This window comes from Hyperolius riggenbachi, chromosome 10 (genome assembly GCF_040937935.1).
Source record: "Hyperolius riggenbachi isolate aHypRig1 chromosome 10, aHypRig1.pri, whole genome shotgun sequence".
NCBI lineage: Eukaryota > Metazoa > Chordata > Amphibia > Anura > Hyperoliidae > Hyperolius > Hyperolius riggenbachi.
Window position 1 is genome coordinate 100,517,871 of NC_090655.1, and position 18,926 is coordinate 100,536,796.

Sequence of the window (18,926 nt, forward strand, 5' to 3'; positions counted from 1 at the left end):
TACAGTATTTAAAATATTTGTCTGCCAAAGTTCAGCAGCCTTATTTCCTGACAACAGTGCAACTTCACTGGAGAGAAAGCTGTCCAAATGCCTCCCCAATCCCATCATTGCCGACACATGAATGTAGTCATTGAAGAAGTGGGAGTGGGATTAGCAGGGGAGGAAGACGTATGGAAGAGGGGGCACAATATTAGCTAAGCAGGGGAGGAAAGAGTATGGGGAATGGGGTACAGTATTGGGTAAGTACAGGGAGGGAGGACAATTGAGGAAGTGGTTTAGTGTTGGCAGAGGGAGGGAGCAGTATTAATCTGACTAATATCAGATTAACAAGGGCCGAGATGAGCTTAGGGGAGAAGGCCCAGTGTTAGGTTAGCAGGCCCATAGGACAGCATGGGCCCGGTCTACATGTCTGATGCATTCTGAGCCTGTCTGAACTGGGGAAAAAATCAAGTAGATGGCCTAGAGTGAAGCAGCACTTCTGTAGAAAGATGCTTTTAAAAAAAAACATTACTCATGCCATTTATTAAAGATTTAAAAAAAATGATAACGTGGATACATTAAATACATGTTGGAATAGACTAAAATATTTTTTTTTTTATAGATATACATATGCGGAGAGGGAGATATTGCTTTCTTGGCAGTTGGAGAAAAGCTGTTATTTTCCACATTGCAACAAGGCTCATAGACAGGAAACTGTCAGGACCTAAAGAGAACCTGCCCTGAAAATTAAAATTAAAAATAAACATAAAAACGTCATACATACCTCCTGTGTAGTTTACTCATCAATCTTTTCCTCCTCTCCTGCGTGCCATTTGTCCACTGTGATCAGTTTAATTCTCTGTCCTCCATTTTGAAATGGTCATTACCCCATAACAGCTTCGTTGTCGGCACACCGTTAAACTGAAATATTGCCCACTTGAGCCATAGGGAAACATGGACATTACCTTACGCATTCGGTTGTAACTGACAGCAGCTGATATATAACTGACAACTGGTATATTTCAGTTCTGACAAAATATTGTCAGAACTGGAAGGGATCACTGTAAGAAGAAATTGGTGAGCTTCTGAGAGGAACTGATGGCAAGGTAACTATGTAATATTCATTTGCAGCTACATCATGTGTTTATTTTAAATAATTTTACTCAGTTCAAGTTCCCTTTAAAGAAAAACCGTAACCAAGAATTGAACTTCATCCCAATCAATAGCTGATACCCCCTTTACCATGAGAAATGTTTTTCTTTTCTCAAACAGATCATCAGGGGGGTCTGTATGGCTGATATTGTGGTGAAACCCCTCCCACAGTGTGATGTCAGGACCATGGTCCTGACAGTTTCCTGTCTGTGAACCTTATTGCATTGTGGGAAATAGCGGTTTACAGCCGTTTCCAACTGCCAAAAAAGCAAGCAGGATCTCCTTCCACTGACATCATCTGCTAGCAGTAAAAATGTCACCATGTGATAAATGTCAGAATGTAAATCAGGGAGAGGAAAGATTTTATGACAGGCAAACTCTGACTAAATAATTTATACATACCGTAATTATTGTAAAAATGAAGCACTTTTTGAATACATTATTTTCAATGGAGTTCCTCTTAGAGGCTTAGTGCACACCTGTAACGTTTGTGGAATTCTCTTCGTGATCAGCGCACAAGACGTGCGCTGACACTGCGGAAATCCTCCACAAGCGTATAATTTGCGGGAACCCAGCAAAAGGTGCAATGCACCTGTAGAGGGAAATTCCTGTCGACAGGGGGAGCTGTGGAGTGCAGAGGAACAGCTCCTCTGCCCTGCCACACACGCCAGACAGGAATTGTACGAAGGGACGGAACGCAGGGCAAGATAGCCCTGAAGGAGAGAGAGCAAAGCGACAGATTGTATCTGTGTGCACCAAACTAGTCGCCAACCCGCGACGGTGCATACACAACAGCAGATAGAAAGCAGGAACGCAATTGCGAGAGAGGCGATTGCCAGAGGTGACACAAGGCCACAGCAAGGCAGAGCACAAGAGTAGCAAAGGCACAGCAAATCAAACAATGAGGAGATACGGAAAATAACAAACGCTAGCTAAACGCGAACACCGCACTCATTCGCAACAGTGCACGCGTTTATGCGCGGTTCCTGCGTGATAAGCACAACAGAGACAAGCATGCCTAACTAACCACCGACAGACAAACACGAAACAGAGGACGTGAGCGCTTGCTTAACGGTTACCTCACCGAGCCTCCAGCAAGCGTTCGTAGCAGACAAGACAGACACACGAAAACATGAACAAGCGAGAGATAGGATCCACAGCACTAGCGAAAGTGGCTAGTGCGATCCAGGAAGACAGAACAGAAGGATCCACAGCGCTAGCGCAAGATGCTAGTGCGATCCAGGAAGACAGATCAGAAGGGGCTAACAGTAACAACCGCTGTTCCGGTTAGCACCCAGACACACACAGAACGATTTCCTGTCGACCACCGCTGGGACAGGACAATCTCAACAGACAAACAACTCAGATATGCAATCCTAACTGCACTAGGGAAACCTGCGTAGTGCAGTCCCAGGAATTACTCTAGGCTAATCTTCAAACAAAGAGCAAGGCTGACACTCCAGGCGAGTGTTCCACAGGACTAACTCTTATGACCAGCAACTTACTGCGGGAAACATAGCTCTTTATAGAGCAAGCCCACAAGGGATGTGGCTAGGCAATCTGCATGACAAACATATGCAAATTCCTCAGCAGCAAGCTGCACAACTGACAAAAGGTCTCTCTTCTAGAGACCTGCAGAATGCAGACCTGAACAGTGGTCAAAAGGCTGTCTGCCTGCGCAGGCAGCCCAGCGGATCCTCACAACACCAGAGCGGTTCGGCTGCGGTTTGCGATCTGCTTGCGGGTGCGGATCCACTAGGGTAATGTATTTCAATGGGCTGGTGCACACCAGAGCGGGAGGCGTTTTGCAGAAACGCATACTCCCGGGCTGCTGCAGATTTTGGATTGCGGATGCGTTTCTGCCTCAATGTTAAGTATAGGAAAAACGCAAACTGTTCTGAAAAACGGCACTTCAGAGCGGTTTGCCAGGCGTTTTTTGTTACAGTAACTGTTCAGTAACAGCTTTACTGCAACAATACATGAAATCTACTACACCAAAAACGCTTCACAAAACCGCAAAATGCTAGCTGAAACGCTACAGAAAAATAAGAAAAAGCGTTTCAAAATCTGCTAGCATTTTGCGGATCTGCTAGCGGTTTTTGGTGTGCACCAGTCCTGATATCACACTGTGGGAGGGGTTTCAGTACAATATCGGCCAGACACCCCTGATGATTTGAGAAAAGTTAAAGATTCCTCATGGGAAAAAGGGTATCCGCTCCAGATTGGGATGAAGTTCAATCCTTGGTTACAGTTCCTCTTTAACCTCTTGAGGACTATGGTGTTAAACCCGCCCTAGTGACCAGGCTAATTTATGCTTAATTGGCCACTGCAGCTTTAAGGTAAAGCTGCAGGGCCGTACAACTCTGTAGACAAGTAATTCCCCCCCCCCCTTTTCTCCCCACCAACAGAGCTCTCTGTTGGTGGGGTCTGATGCCCCCCTGTGTTTATTTTTTTTTTAAATAATTTTTTTTTTATTTTTTATTATTACTATTTATTTATTTTATTTTTTTCTCCTCTCAGAGATGTACTGGGGACGGCCGTGTCACACAGCTGTCCCCAGTACATCGCTGCTGCTGATCGCAGTGCTGTACATGTAAATACACGGCGGTTTCGTCGTGTAACAGTCTTCCGCCGCTCAGAGACTGAAGGCAGAGCTCCGCTCCGCCCACCAAGCGGGAGATGCACGCGCAGCCTTCACGCGATCTCCTGCAAACTGTTGCCCCAGGACTTTACGCCAACCGGCGTTAGCTGGTCCTGGGGCTGCCACCGCGTGACGCGGTCGGCAAGCGGTTAAAACCAAACATGGTGGATTTGTCAGTTGAGAATAGGAAATGATAGCCTGGATTCTACGTCTGCTTTGAACGTTTCGATTACATGTGACATGAAAGGAAAAGTTTCTACAATGAACGTGAAGCACGGTTATAGCAGCATGGAACAGGAAAATCAGTCAGATGTACCAGCATGTGACTGAAGGGTAGTGATGACTTTACCTGCACAGAGGCACACTGCCATCAACCTGCTTCCACTGGGCCTTCAGGGGCTACATATCACAAGGAATCAAAGAAGCAGTTCAGGTTCACTTCACATGCTATGAATATATAACTAGAATAGTTCCTACTGTGGAGAAGCCCAGGGACCGGTTTTCTCTTGTTTCCTATATTAAAGTGTAACTCCAAGCCTGGTTCTACATACATCATAGAGGCCCAAAGAGGCAGCAATAAATCTCACTATAAAAATGCTGTTGTAAAACCAGAAGTGTACAAGAAGAAATCTAAAGGCACAAGTCTTGGCATAATAAAACCTAAAATATGAAATGGAATATATAGTAGAATGTAGTAAATTATTCAGGATACCAACTTTTACATTACATTTCCTGGTTTCAGCATCAGAAACCCTTCCTATATCTATATATTGCTGTATATTGGAATGCAGCCCCTCCCTCCCAGTACTTAGCCTAGGCTGTTTAGCTATGCAGAATTCTCCTCTCAGAGAATTCTGGGAGGCCAGGTATATTTTGCACTGGCTTTAGAATTTTCAGTAAACAAACCTAATGCAGAGGTCACCTGACAGGACTAAGGATTTCACCACCTGTGATACATTTTAGAATGAAAATCAGGGAGAGGAAAGATTTTACAATGGGCAAACACTGTCTAAATAATTTATACATAACTATTGTAAAACATAAGAAATTTTATGTATTACTATTTTCACTACAGTTCCTCTATAACATTTTTGCAGTGCATTAATCCAGGGAAACCTAAAGAGGAACTCCAGTAAAAATAATGTGATAAAAACATGCTTCATTTTTACAATAATTACAGTATGTATAAATGATTTAGTCAGTGTTTACCCATTGTAAAATATTTCCTCTCCCTGATTTACATTCTGACATGTATTACATGGTGACATTTTTACTGCTGGCAGGTGATGTCAGTGGAAAGAGATGCTGCTTTCTTTATTTGGCAGTTGGAGACAGCTGTAAACAGCTGTTATTTCCCACAATGCAACAAGGCTCACAGACAGGAAACTGTCAGGACCATGGTCCTGACATCACACTGTGGGACAAATTTATCAAAGCATTACCAACAGTTTTTTTTTTGTAAACTGTTCTAACCAGCAGAGGAACTGTTCTGCGTGATAATAAGACATTTCTTAAAAAGGAACTCCAGTGAAAATAATGTAGTAAAAAAAGTGCTTCATTTTTTACCATAATTATGTAAAAATTATTTAGTCAGTGTTTGCTCATTGTAAAATATTTCCTCTCCCGGATTTACATTCTGACATTTACTACATGGTGACATTTTTACTATGGGCAGGTTATGTAGCTGCTCCTAGCAGTTTTAGCTGTTAGAGTCAGCTGTAAACAGCTAATTCCTGTCTGTGAACCTTGTTACATTGTAACAAACTGCCAAAAGTACCGCGGTACTCAGAGCTTCTTGTGGAAGCGGTTTCAGCACAAAATCAGTCATACAGCGCCCCCTGATGGTCTGTTTGTGAAAAGCATTATATTTCTCATGTAAAAGGGGGTATCAGCTACTGATTGGGATAAAGTTCAATTCTAGGTTGGAGTTTCTCTTTAAATCCTACGTAATAGCGGCAGTTTAGCATGGATTTCTAGAGCTGCGCTACAGTTAAGAAAAGTGCAAATCCATCCCTAAACTGCTACAGATTAAGAAGTGCTTAATAGCAGTTCTACAGATTTTGCAGCAGTGCAGGCTAGACATGGTTTGTGGAGGGCTCCTCCCCTCTGCTGCCAGGTGTCCTGTGAAGAGGTTTTGGGCTTATTCCTTCCAGTGCTGGGCATTTATGCAACACAGCTGATGTATTGGTTACCTCAGCAGCATCAATTTCCACCACACACGGCACTGTCTGAGAGACCTTCCTAACTCCTCCTATTCCTAACAGTTTAAGAAGAAATCTGCACCATTTAGTGATTTTTTAAGATGTCTGAAACAGTTCTGCACAGAATTATAAAAACCTACCAATATTTTGTCTCACCCCAATATCAGCTATACAGAGCCCCCTGATGATCCATTTGTGAAAAGGAAAAGATTTCTTATGGGAGAGGGGGTATCAGCTACGTTCAATTCTTGGTTGTTTTCTCTTTAAAGGACTCAAATTTGTCAACGTTAAGTATCTTGTTTTTCTTATACAGCTCTAAACAATCATTTCAGCGTGCGTGTACACACTACATATTAGAGAGCGGTTTTATAAGAAGATGGATTTTTTTTTTCACATAAGCTAGCAATTTCCCTAAATAAAGGGTTCATTTTCAGCACAGTACTTTATCCTTTCTTACTATTTTCCAAGGAATTATACAAGACCTGCCAAATGGAGGTGAAAATAGCTTTCATTCACATCTGGAAGAATAGTGCTGAGAGAGCAGGGTGAGCCTGGCAGAGGCTGGTACATACTAATATCACAGGCTATTACTGTATGTGAAAGGGAAGAATATTATGACAAGGCATCTTAAATATACTGAGGCAGCCAGAGAGGCTGTGAGAAAGAGCAAGGTTTTCCTTCAGACGATGGGCTGACTCTGCACTCACAGCAAACACTGGGGAATGTTGGCTGCATGCATGGATAAAATATCAAAAATGTTTGTAGTAAAAGTACACACACCAAGCAGTTATCAATAGAAATAACAAAACCTTAAGAGAAAAGAAACAATTGTATCTATAGTCCTAATCCTAATAGGAATTTTTCCTGGAATTCTACAGTTGTATTTGGTGTTTAAAAATTAAAAATCTGAGCTGAAAGGATACATCCGGGGTGTTTAAAGAGAACCCGAGGTCGGTTGGAAGAATGTGATCTGCATACAGAGGCTGGATCTGCCTATACAGCCCAGCCTCTGTTGGTCTCCCAAACCCCCCTAAGGTCCCCCTGCACTCTACAATCCCTCATAAATCACAGCCTCGCTGTCGACACACAGCATGTCGCAGCGGGCTGTGTTTTTCTCTATAGTGTCAGTCTGCTGCTCTCCCCACCTCCTGCAGAACTCTGGTCCCCGCCTGCCTCCCTTCCCTCCCTGCTGATTAGAGGGTAGGAAGGGGGGCAGGGACCGGAGCTCTGCAGGAGGCAGGGGAGCAGCCGAGACTGACACTACAGATGTAAATACAGCCTCACAGCACGGCTGTGATTTATGTCTGATTAAAGAGTGCAGGGGGACCTTAGGGGGGTTTGGGAGACCAACAGAGGCTGGGCTGTATAGGCAGATCCAGCCTCAGTATGCAGATAACATTCTTACAACCCACCTCGGGTTCTCTTTAAAAAAAACAGATCTACTTCCCTGAGGCTTCCTCCAGACCCTGGCAGCTTATGTATCCCTCGCCGCAGCTTCGCACCCAGCCGCTGTTCCCTCTGTTGCAGCAACAGACCTGAGTTGCGCCGCTCGCAGTCGCACTCACGTAGCCAGGAGCGTTCTGCACAGGCACAGTACTTTTGCGCCTGCGCATAACGTGAGCACGATTGCGAGCGGAGCAGCCTTGTGCACGTGCAATGGCTGCCGACCAGCTTTTTTTTTTTTTTTAAAAAGACCCCAGATGTATCCTTTAAAGGACACCTGAATTGAGTGGGGAATAAAAAAGGACCCTTTATTAGTGTGTGGGGAGGTGTGCAAGCTCTTACTGCACCCTCCATGTGCCAGCATTCCCCTCTGTTTGTCCGTAAAAGCCTCCACAGGGCAGTTTCTTGGGCAGTGCGGGCAGGGCGACCGCACTGGGCGCAGACCAGAAAGTAGATGAAGGGGGGGCGCAGGCAGAAGGACATTACCGCTAGGGAGCTGGTGACGAGCAGTGCAGCCAAATGGAAGAAGAAAGAAGATTACCAGCGTGATCACCCTCCTTGACTCCTCCTAGGCTGCCTGCGTCAGACTTCAAGTCATCGTCACCACCCCGTGATGACACCTGATGTCCTGTAGCGGTACTGCAGGCTGTCAGCACACGGTGCCCATGGAGGAGTCGGCTTTCCGGGCTCTCCTCACCTGGGTGTTTTCTTGCTTCCACCTGGATGAGCGGCTGGTCACTAGAAAGTAGACAGATCTACTTGTGACCTGTGGCTGTGTTTCTGTTCCTAAAGAGTAAGGGTTCCCGAGTCCACAGGGGTGGGGGGGCGGGGGCGCAATTTTTACACCCTCGTCCTGGGTGCAATTTAGCCTAGAAACTGCCCTGAGCCTCCATTCTGTTTCTGAAGTTCAGCCTGGTCGGCGGCCTTCGACCCGCACTTACATGCTGAAAATGCACATTATGTCAGATCGGTGCCTTGTGACCTTGCTTGTGCACATAGAAGGAGAGAAGCAAGGAGCCCGATCACAAGGCATCCCCTATGCCAATCCAGCATGAATGTTCAGGTCAAAGGGCGCTGACCAACAGACAGAAAAAGGAGGCTTTTACAGACAAACAGAGGGGGATGCTAGCCTACGAGAGGTGCGGTAAGAGTCTGCACCAGCCCACACACGAATATAGCGTCCGTTTTTTATTCCTCATTTAGCCTCAGGTAACCTCTAAAGTTTTTATTGTCTCAGACGGCTGTATTCAAGATGCTACGCTTTATTTGTGCTAGATTAAATTTCGGCTGAGGATGCCAATAACGACCGCTTCTGCTGATAATCCAGGGTGTGTACAGCAGCCACTGCCTGGCCAGAGATCCGCCCAAGTGATGGCCTATCACTTCACCCCATCTGCTGCGTGATCTATTGTCTCAGATGGCTGTATTCAAGATGCTACGCTTTATTTGTGCTAGATTAAATTTTGGCTGAGGATGCCAATAACGACCGCTTCTGCCGATAATCCAGGGTGTGTACAGCAGCCACTGCCTGGCTAGAGATCCGCCCAAGTGACGGCCTATCGCTTCACCCTATCTGCTGCGTGATCTGCCATCTGCGCCGCTCCGTCAGCCTTCCCACCTGTATTGCAACAGAACTAGTCGTCAGCCTAAAGGCTGACTTTGGGTCTGTACAGTCTCGGCCCAGCAATGTCGCCAGAGGGAATTCGGTCCCGATACGCACTGGGTTAAAACTATCGAGCACATGAACTGGCCTTAAAGTGGACCCAAATTAAAAATACAAGATTTCAGAAATAAAATCTATTTTCTAAATTATAATAATAAATAGCAGCCTTTTTCAGCTGCATGATGACAAATATAAAATATTTTACATTTATTGGAGGAACCCCTCCCTTCCTTTCAAATTGCCGGGATTTTTCCGGCAAACTGGTGGAGTAGATGGTGTCCAGCAATGGAGGAATTGCTAATGGCTGCCCCCAGTATAACCCTAGCTATGAAAAGAGAAGGGTGAAAAGCATGCACTGAAATGATCATAGGTTTGAAGGAGTGTTTATTTATCTTTGTATGTGTCAGAGTGGTGCAACTAAATATTTTTAATTAAAAAAATGTTTGGTTTGGGTCCGCTTTAAGTGTAGTACTGTGGCTTGGGAACAAAGGAACACAATGCTATTAACAATCAGCTAAGAAGGAGGACAAACGAGTAGAAGAGTGACTGATAACAGGAGGTTTGCCCGATCCATTCGGCGGATCGACTCGCACAACTGTTGGGCTGATATTGTGCAGTTGGCCATGTGTACAAATCGTTTGAACGATATACTTGTTTTGAATGCGGCCATGTAGTGCAGTCCGTCGATTCGCTTACCCACCCAGCATGTTAATGAGTCGGTAGTTCACTTAGTTGGTGTGCGTAAAATATCAGTCATGTAAGCGGTTTGTTGTGCAGTCGGTCATGTTGTGGTGTTGGCTGTGCACTTTGTTGGTCGGGTGTACGTACCTTAAGATGGCCCAAAGCTATTATTCTGGTCAAGTATTTTCTAGCATGTGTACTGTGTCCTGCACTGAAATCAGGCAACACTTAAGGTCCAATTCCTAACAATAACACGTTAGAGCGATCAGATAGTTCTGATTGAATTGGTTATAAATAATCTCCACTGATGGGCACAATCAATTATGAACAATTATAAAAAAACGTCATCCAATTGGATTTTCGTTGAACCAAAATTTGGATTTTCTTGTCTGTTTTGATAGATAGGAAGCAAAGATTGATTCGTTGATGGTGTATGACGATATTTCACTTCCTACTCAGAATTATCGGATTTATTGAACGATTTTTCGCTGGAAATTGGATCATTAGTAGCTACTTAAAGTTGGTCTTTTTAGGGGCCTTTTGGATTCACGGAGGAAAAAATGTTTATAATACAGCTACAGAGTACTCATTTCTGCTGAAGGTAACCAGAATCACCAGTATTTTTCTTTTGTGCTCGGTTAAAACCAGGGAAAGCCATGTAAAACTTTTCCTGCAATGGAAAATTCCCACATACAGTACACAGCTGAAGTTATTTTGGGGCCATTTAACAGCCTATTAACCATTGCAGTTAGCATCTATCTACCAGGTGTTCAGAATCTAATGTGGTGGCTGAGGCAATGCACTGCCCTGAGATGTTGCAACTGTTTTCACCCAACTGGCAACCATGATACTTTCTGGTAATGAACACCTGCATGTGTGTATTGGATAGTGGTAATCCTTAAACTGTTTCCAGTATTCTCCCCAGAATTTTATTTCCAGCCGGGTGGCATGAAAAAGTAGCCGGGTGGGGCTACTCAAAATTCTAAAGGTAGCCACGCTTTATACAATTTTTTACATTCCTTTTTAATTCAAGATTTACCATCAATTTTTCTAACCGATTGTAACATTTGAAAAATCTGACCAAAGTACCACACACTGGTTCTATTTTTCCCCAACTATGGGAAGAAAAAAAGATTGAAAACTCTGAAAAAATTGCTTGCATCTCTACATTACGAAATTGTCAATTTATAACACACCATACGGTCTTGCAAAAAATGTATCAGAAATTTCCTTTACTCCCGATTGGGGGGGGGGGGGGGGGGGGTTTAAGGGAAATCCAATCGAAATTTTCACTAAAATAAAAAAATAAAAAACACCTTTTGATTTTTCTGTAAAAACAATCATTTTTATCAAATTTCTGCAAAATCAGATCATTTTATTGTATCGTGCATGGCTACCTTAATAGCGCAGCTCCCCTTTAAGATTAAAGTTCAAGATGGAAATTCACATTACTACAGGCTTGTTTTGACAGCCAAAATCCTTGTTTTGGAAATAGCAGGGAAGGGATTAGATCTGTGTCCGTTTTTTAATGCAGCCTGGGACTGGCTGGACAGGTTTGCTCTCACCCCCGGTGCCAGTGACAGGGTCACCAAGGCAAAATCATTTTATTACGCAAAAGAAAAAAAATTCCATCAGTAGTGAGGAAAGCTAGAACATGTGAAATGTTCATTACGGTCTGTGTCCATAATATGAAAACTTATTTTTACCAGGACTCCCCTGTCCTGGTAACATCACTAAGAAAGGACAGCAATGAGATTTCTCCCCAATATTGACACAGAAGGTAAATCATGATAGACGTTACAACTAGTCTCCATTCTCTCAATAACAAGAGAACAGATTGGCTGAATATCCAATTAAAGTGATCTTGCAGTAAGAGGGATATGGAGGCTGCTTTCCTTTTAAACGATGCACATTGCCTGGTTGTCCTGCTGATCATCTGCCTCTAATACCTTTACCCTGAAAAAGCATGTAGATCAGATAGGGGCGCATCCCCATCTTTTTTTCCTGTCTACAGAGAGCGACAGTTTTAATACCTGAGTGGGGTCAGGTTATAATTCTCCCCACCTGCCGTTCCAGTGGTTGCCTTTGTGGTGACCCAACCTTGTCAGTATATCTACCATTGATTTACATTTATTTCATTCTGCTCTGACATACGGAACCATATCGGGCTCTCGGTCTCGTTTGTATTTTTCAAAAGATGTAGATCAGATGTTTCTCACTGAAGTCTGACAGTTTTAACTGCTGCATTGCCTAAAACAACCGTTCTTGTAGCCAGTAACTCATTTATACAGCTAAGTTGCTTAGGAGTAATATTTGATTGCTGTAAGCGCCATCATGCAAGGTGCACAGGACCTGCTGCTATCACCAATTAAACATTTCTCTAACTCATTTCCTCTTCCCGCAACATCTGTATACGATGCAAAGGTTGGAATCACCATTCCGGTTTGTCCTGAACTCCGTTGCTCACCTTTTCACCCCCCTTTCCCTTCTCCAGTGCAAATCATCTGTCCATTTGTCATGTACCGGTATTTCCATGTATGTAAGAACACTTTATATTTGCAGCTCTAACCTTCTCTTTAACTCAGCTTATCCATGTCATCTTCCTACATTCAAAATCTACTTCTGGAAAACCACGAATTCAGCTCCCAACTTTCTTCACTCCACTTAGTCACTTTTACCCACACCTGTACTGATAATCAACAAAGGCAACCCAGAGACACAGAGCTCACAAGGTGGAAGTTACGGTTTTAGTGACTGGACATGACTTCTACACCATGCCCTTATTCACTAATTGCCAGCTATTATAAAAACTGGCCATATTAATTTGGCCTGCTAGTTGATGAGGTCAGTGAGGCTGAGCAATCTGTCTACATCCAGAGACATGAATCCACTATTTCCATGGCAGAGAGCCTTATCCTCATGTAAATGACTGGAAAGTTTTTTTTGGCAGACAGAATAAATAACCCGCTTTCATACTGGCATCAGTTGAAGAACTTGAATAGGAGATCACAATGGTAGACAGGATTATAGTTTTATTTAACTTTTTCCATTCATTTCACTGAACCAGAGACTTGATTCAGCAATGTTCCCAAAGAATGGAGCACAGCTGGGATTGTGAGTGATTTTGCAAACCTTGCCTGAATCTTTAACTTGTCCGCTACTTAAAGGTGAAAGTTCCCAATCTTTACTCTGGTTGCAATAGTCCATAAGGCTTTTTAAAAGGTCAATGAAAAAGCATGGAAATGGTGCAGAAACCTGGCCATCAATGGTCAACAAGAAAGGAATAATTGAAGGGGGAAGGGGAGGTAGGTGCCTGTGTTGAACAATGGAAGACTGGTGGTGTAGTGGTGGACAGGGTATCAGTGCTAAGGCCAAAAATAATTTATAATTAAAGCATAGGAAGGTTAGCATTAGGCACCAGTTATGTGTGTTAGGAGGAAAAATGTGAGCAAGTTAGTTCGATTGGTCATGGTTAGACATTAAAATAAATTGGTCAGGGTTAGGCATAATTTCAAGGGGAGAGGTTAAGGCTGGGTATAAAGAAGAATTATTGTTTACAATTAGAAACTGGGCCATCAGGGTTTGCCCATCAGGGAGGTGCTCATCAGGGAGGTGGTTAGATTAAAATTTAGTATTGGGGTTTTAGGGTTTGGCATCAGGAAGGGGGTTTAGTTAAAATTAGGTATTGGGGTGTTAGGGTTTGCTATCACAAAGGAAGTTTGGTTAGAAGTATTGGGGTGTTAGGATTTGGCATCAGGGAGCAGGTTTGATTAGAATTAGGTATTGGAGTGTTAGGGTTTGGTGACAGGAAGTGGGTTCAGTTAGAATTAGGTATTGGGGTGTTAGGGTTTGGCGTCAGGAAGGGGGTTTTGTTAGAATGAGTAATTGGGGCTGCATGATAACACACGGCTGCAAGCATTCTTGTAAATGGCATGGCAGATTACGCACATTGTGTTGTAAACACATGGCCATCTGTGTTGGATAATGTGAATGAGGATTAAGGAAGTAAGATCAGTTAGGGTTAGGTATTACGTTAATGAGGAGGGTTAGGCTCAGGTAGTAGAGAAAGTACAGGAGCTAGGCTGCTAAGCATTTAGCAAGTCTTATTACAGCTTGCTATGATGAAAGGCCTGGACTGCAAGCTTTTATCACCTGACAATTCTTAGGAAAAAAAATATCAGTGCCAGTTTTGCTGGATCACGCAAGATCTCTACTGTTCTCTAGTCTGTCTTGGAGGGCCTTGATAAAGCAGGACCATTATGTTTCTGTAAAGAACACAGATGGACCACTTCAAAAGATTCTTATGAAAGATTTGTGACTTCAGGTGGCCATACATCTCTTGACTTGGTGGCCAATCGACCATCCGATTCGATAATTATCAAATCGGATAAAAATCTGCGCCACTATTAGCATGCCAGATTGACGATGCAACCAATTTCGAACCAAAATTGGTCACATGTATCGATCGGACAAACTGCAAGATGTCAGGCCGTCGTGGTCGATCGGGTGCGTGGCTGTAACAACGCATGATAACGGGACAAGCGACAAACGCTGTGCATTTATACATTACCTGTCCTGTGTCGCCCTCTGCGCAGTGCTCATCCATCTTCCGGTTCTTCCTCTTCCATTTGAGCCTCACACTCCACCGACGTATATTACGTGTGTGATGTCAAATGCGCCACACGCTTAACGCTGGCGGCGTGTGAGGTGCTAATAGAAGAGGAAGAACCAGAAGACAGATGGACACTGCACAGTGGGTGACACAGGACAGGTAATATATAAATGCACACCTGGGGGGCACATTTATACCGGCGGGGGCACATTGGCAAGGCAGCACATGCGGCGGAATCAGCCAATTCTCAGGAGATTTCATGCTGAAATCAGATTCGATAAGAGAGAGATTTGAATCTTGGTCGATCTGCCCATCGTCGCTAGATGTATGGGCACCATAACGTTTATGCACAAGTTCTAAAACACTGGGCAATAGGAAAGCATTAAGCTGACATAATATCGTATGAAGATCTACATAATGAAGAGATCTGCTTCTCAGAGAACCCAACCGCGCCCTTTACTAAACTTTACGGGAACATCTTCTCCAGCCACGCCTGTGATGAGAAACAACAGTGGAACAATCCTGTATCTGCAGCCACATCTTGCCTACAAGCAGTTTTAATAATAGCTCACAAATGTATGGAAGCAACAAGTGTCAGACAGAGGCGTGATTCACTAAGCCATTCAACAATGTGCTGCAGTTCTTATCAGCTAATATCTTAAAACATTGCAATATAAAAGAGTTAAAGGTACAAAAGGAATGGAATCAGAATGCAGTCCTGAGCTGTAACTAAAATGAAGTCCTGGCACATAAAACACAGCACTGTAAAACTAAACTTTGCCAGGTAGAGCGAAACACAATAGAGGATCACAAATAGGCATTAGCAATAAGCTAAAACTCCATTGTGAAACTGCTCTAGTAGCAACACTGGAAGCCATATGGAAAGGATGTATGTCCTATCATAGAATAACATTATCTTTCTACATCTCTGTGCACGTCACCCCTGCATAAGACTGGAAGGACCTATTACTGTCCCATAACAAAGCTTTTAGCTATCTTTTTAAATATTAAAAAGACTCTGTAACAAAATGTTAAGCCTTATTTCTTCTATCCTATACCTGTTCTAATGTGGTTTGTTTTACTGCAGCCTTTCCTAGTTGCACGGTGGCTGTTTTATCTCTGTTATATGATCTAATCTTCTCTCCTCTGTCGGGCTGAGGCAGTCAAGCTGGACTGTGCTGTGCTGCTTGTGATTGGATAGAAGCTATACACACCCCTCTCCAGGCCCTCTGCACACTCTGTATGACACACAATGAGCTACTCTCAGTCTATCACTTGCTATGTCTTTGGTTTGTAAACACTGCATAAAAATGGCAATTACAAGACAGGATTGCAGCAGGGAGAGGCAGAAACAGCACAGACAGACCCAGGAGAACATAATGAATAGAATGGTATGCTTTTTATTGTAAGAATTTTACAGTACAGGTTATCTTTAATCTGTTACAAGTTTGTTTTATATAGGACAGCTCTATGAATGTCTGTCATTAATGAGGTTGAAGAGTTTTTTTCCTTCTGTGAGGTGGCCCCTTCCACACTATTTCTGGGCAACACTGTGGCATAGTGGTTAGCACTCTCTTCTTGCAGCGCTGGGTCCCCGGTTTGAATCCCAGCCAGGGCACTATCTGCACGGAGTTTGAATGTTCTCCCGTGTCTGCATGGGCTTCCTCTGGGCACTCCATTTTCCTCCCACATCCCAAAAACATACAGATAAGTTAACTGGCTTCCCCCTAAACTTGTCCTAGACTACGGTATAAACACTACACGATACATACATAGACATATGACTATGGTAGGGATTAGATTGTGAGCCCCTCTCAGGGACAGTTGGTGACAAGACCATATACCCTGTACAGATGTTGGCGCTACATAAATATTAAACCATAACAATACTACATTCTGTTGCGGAGTGATTAATCTACAGTCGAAAACGCAATGGTCACCAAGCTTCACACTACACATTGCCACTGTGGTGCGACCATATAGTACAGTGAAAGTATGCCTCACTGACAATGTAATTATACTGTTCGTATGTTACCGCACTGCATGCAGTGTGCAACTGTGTTAGGACCCGCTGCACTGGGATCACTGTGATGGGCCCAAATGGATATCACTGCTTTTACAACGTTGTTGTGCAATGTGATGGATCGCATTAAAGCGAACCTTAACTCAAAAAAAAAAAAAAAAAAAAAAGTTTTACTTGCCTGGGGCATCTACCAGCCCCCTGCAGCCATCCTGTACCCTCGCAATCACTCATGGCTCCTCTGGTCCCCCGCTGCCAGCTAGTTTCGTTTTTGCCTACTGGGAGTCAGCCGGCCGCCATGCATACGTTCTTACGCGTTCCTGCTTGTGCAAAAAGCTATTGCAGACATCAACAAGTACATTTTTACACGTTACGGGGTAATGCGTAAAGTTTTACGCATTACAACCGTAACGCATAAAAATGTACTTGCTGATGTCTGCAATAGCTTCCGGCACCAGCAGGAATGCGTAAAAACGTACACATGGCGGCCGGCCGACTCCCAGTCGGAAAAAAACGAAACTAGCTGGCAGCGGGGGACCAGAGGAGCCATGAGTGACTGCGAGGGCACAGGATGGCTGCAGGGGGCTGGTAGATGCCCCAGGCAAGTAAAACTCATGTTTTTATTTGTTAAGGTTCCCTTTAAGTGTGCATTTTCCAAATGTGCAAACATGCATTTGCCACATATATGATGAAAGTCAATGGAGAAATGTACTTCTGCTTAAAATCACATTTTTGTGTGTGTGAAAAAAAAAAGTACTACTTGCAGCATAATTTCACACATTGCGTACAATTTCCCATTGACTTTCATCATGTGCTGTAAAGAAAAAACAAAAAACAAAAAAACATACAAACATGAATGCAAAAAAAAAAAAAAAAAAAAAAAAAAAAAAAAAGGTCAGTCTTTCGCTATGAGTAAGAATCCTCCTTTAGTGTGAACATGGCCTGCATAAGTTCCCCCAGCAACAGTTATGCCGTAAGTACTGGGATACAGGGTGGTACACCATAAAGGTGTATACAAAGTACACGTCATGTAATGTTACAGGAGTGTAACTAGACTTAAAGGGAAACCGAAGTGAAAATAAACGTATGATATAATGATTTGTCTGTGTAGTACAGCTAAGAGATAAAACATTAGCAGCAGAGATACGAGTCTAATATTGTTTCCAGTACAGGAAGAGTTAGAGCGTTGTCTGCATGCGGATACGCATAGCCAATACAAGTGAATGGCCCTGGTTCCACTTGTCAGTAATCCTGATGTCTGTGCGGGAAAAATCTGCACGGAAGAGCCCTCCGAATTCGCACCCAGCACACTGCTATGCGAATCGCCGCTAATGTATTTAATAGGGAAAACGCATGCGGTTTTGGCATGCATTTTTTTACCGCGATTTCACATGCAAATTCGCATAGAAACTAATGTTAAATCACACAGGCAGTGACATGGTTAAAATCGCATAAATTCTAAGCTATGCGAAATCGCGGAAAAAAACGCACGCGGAATCGCACCCGCATGAGATTTCATCAGCGTGGAATCAGCGGCGATTCTGCACAAATGGAAACGGGCCCTTCAGAAACTCCAGTAATCTATGCAAAAGAGCCACTGATCTCCACGACATTCAAAGTCGCAGAGAGCTCAGTCTTCTGAAGCTTATTATCTTAAGTGTCTGTCACTGTATTTTGTTTTTTCTCTGCAGAGGACAGTTCAAATGTTCACTAGCCTGCTCTGTAAAATCATTTAGAATGCTGAGTAGTGTGTAAACTGCAAATATTAGAGACTGATGCAATGTTATAAAAAAAAAACTATATAACTGAAAATAAAAATATGAGAGTATTTACTTTGATGCTAATGTTCTAGTTATTATCCGTAGTACACAAATTCATTATATCAATTTTTTTCACTTCAGTGTCACTTTAATAGTCCCCCTCCACTCCCCCCTGCAAAATTCATAGCATAGGGCCCCCTTGATCCCCAATCCTAATGCAGGAGCCAAGAAAAGGCAACAGAGATTGTTCTGCTGTGAACCAGCATCAGGAAAAAATTACACACATTCCCGCTACTCGCTACTCCGCATGGCAGGACGAGGTGGCAGGGACAGTTTTTGTGAGTGAGCAGAGAGACTTTGTTGCTAAATTGGTTGCACTTGCAGTTGTCGAGAGGAAGGAGGAGGGGCCCCACAAAGCCCATTCCTGAGTCTTTTTAATATGGAACATAGTCATAAAAGGGAACCCTAAGTACAATACAAGTCTGTCTATAAGTTTCATAGTTTAACCAGTTAATGGCATTCCACCGGGATTCTGTGTTCAGTGATTGGGGAAGAGGACCGAGCAGTCCTCAACCCAATCGCAATGCCTGGAATGAATGGACGTGACCGCGATCAGCGGCCACATCCATTCATAAAACAGGAAGCTTTCACAAATGTAAAAAAAAAGTGAACACTTCCTATCAAATGGTAAAGTTCACTAGCGCCATCTTTTGGCCAAAAAGTATAATTACACATAGTCACATACATACATACACAATATTAATAAAATTAATA

General features: G+C 43.3%; 1 protein-coding gene across 4 annotated transcripts in view; it reads right to left on the bottom strand.

Annotated features, from left to right (window-relative positions):
• The window catches only part of SGMS1 (sphingomyelin synthase 1), a 419,472-nt gene that overhangs the window by 154,135 nt on the left and 246,411 nt on the right, over window positions 1–18,926 (bottom strand). Inside the window, exon 1 of one of the 4 annotated variants that reach the window (XM_068258845.1) lies at window positions 11,889–11,906. The exons of the other annotated variants lie outside the window; for them this stretch is intronic. The gene's annotated coding sequence lies outside the window, so the exon portion shown is untranslated. Of the gene's footprint in view, window positions 1–11,888; window positions 11,907–18,926 lie in introns of those variants that run through there. 4 annotated transcript variants of the gene reach the window in all.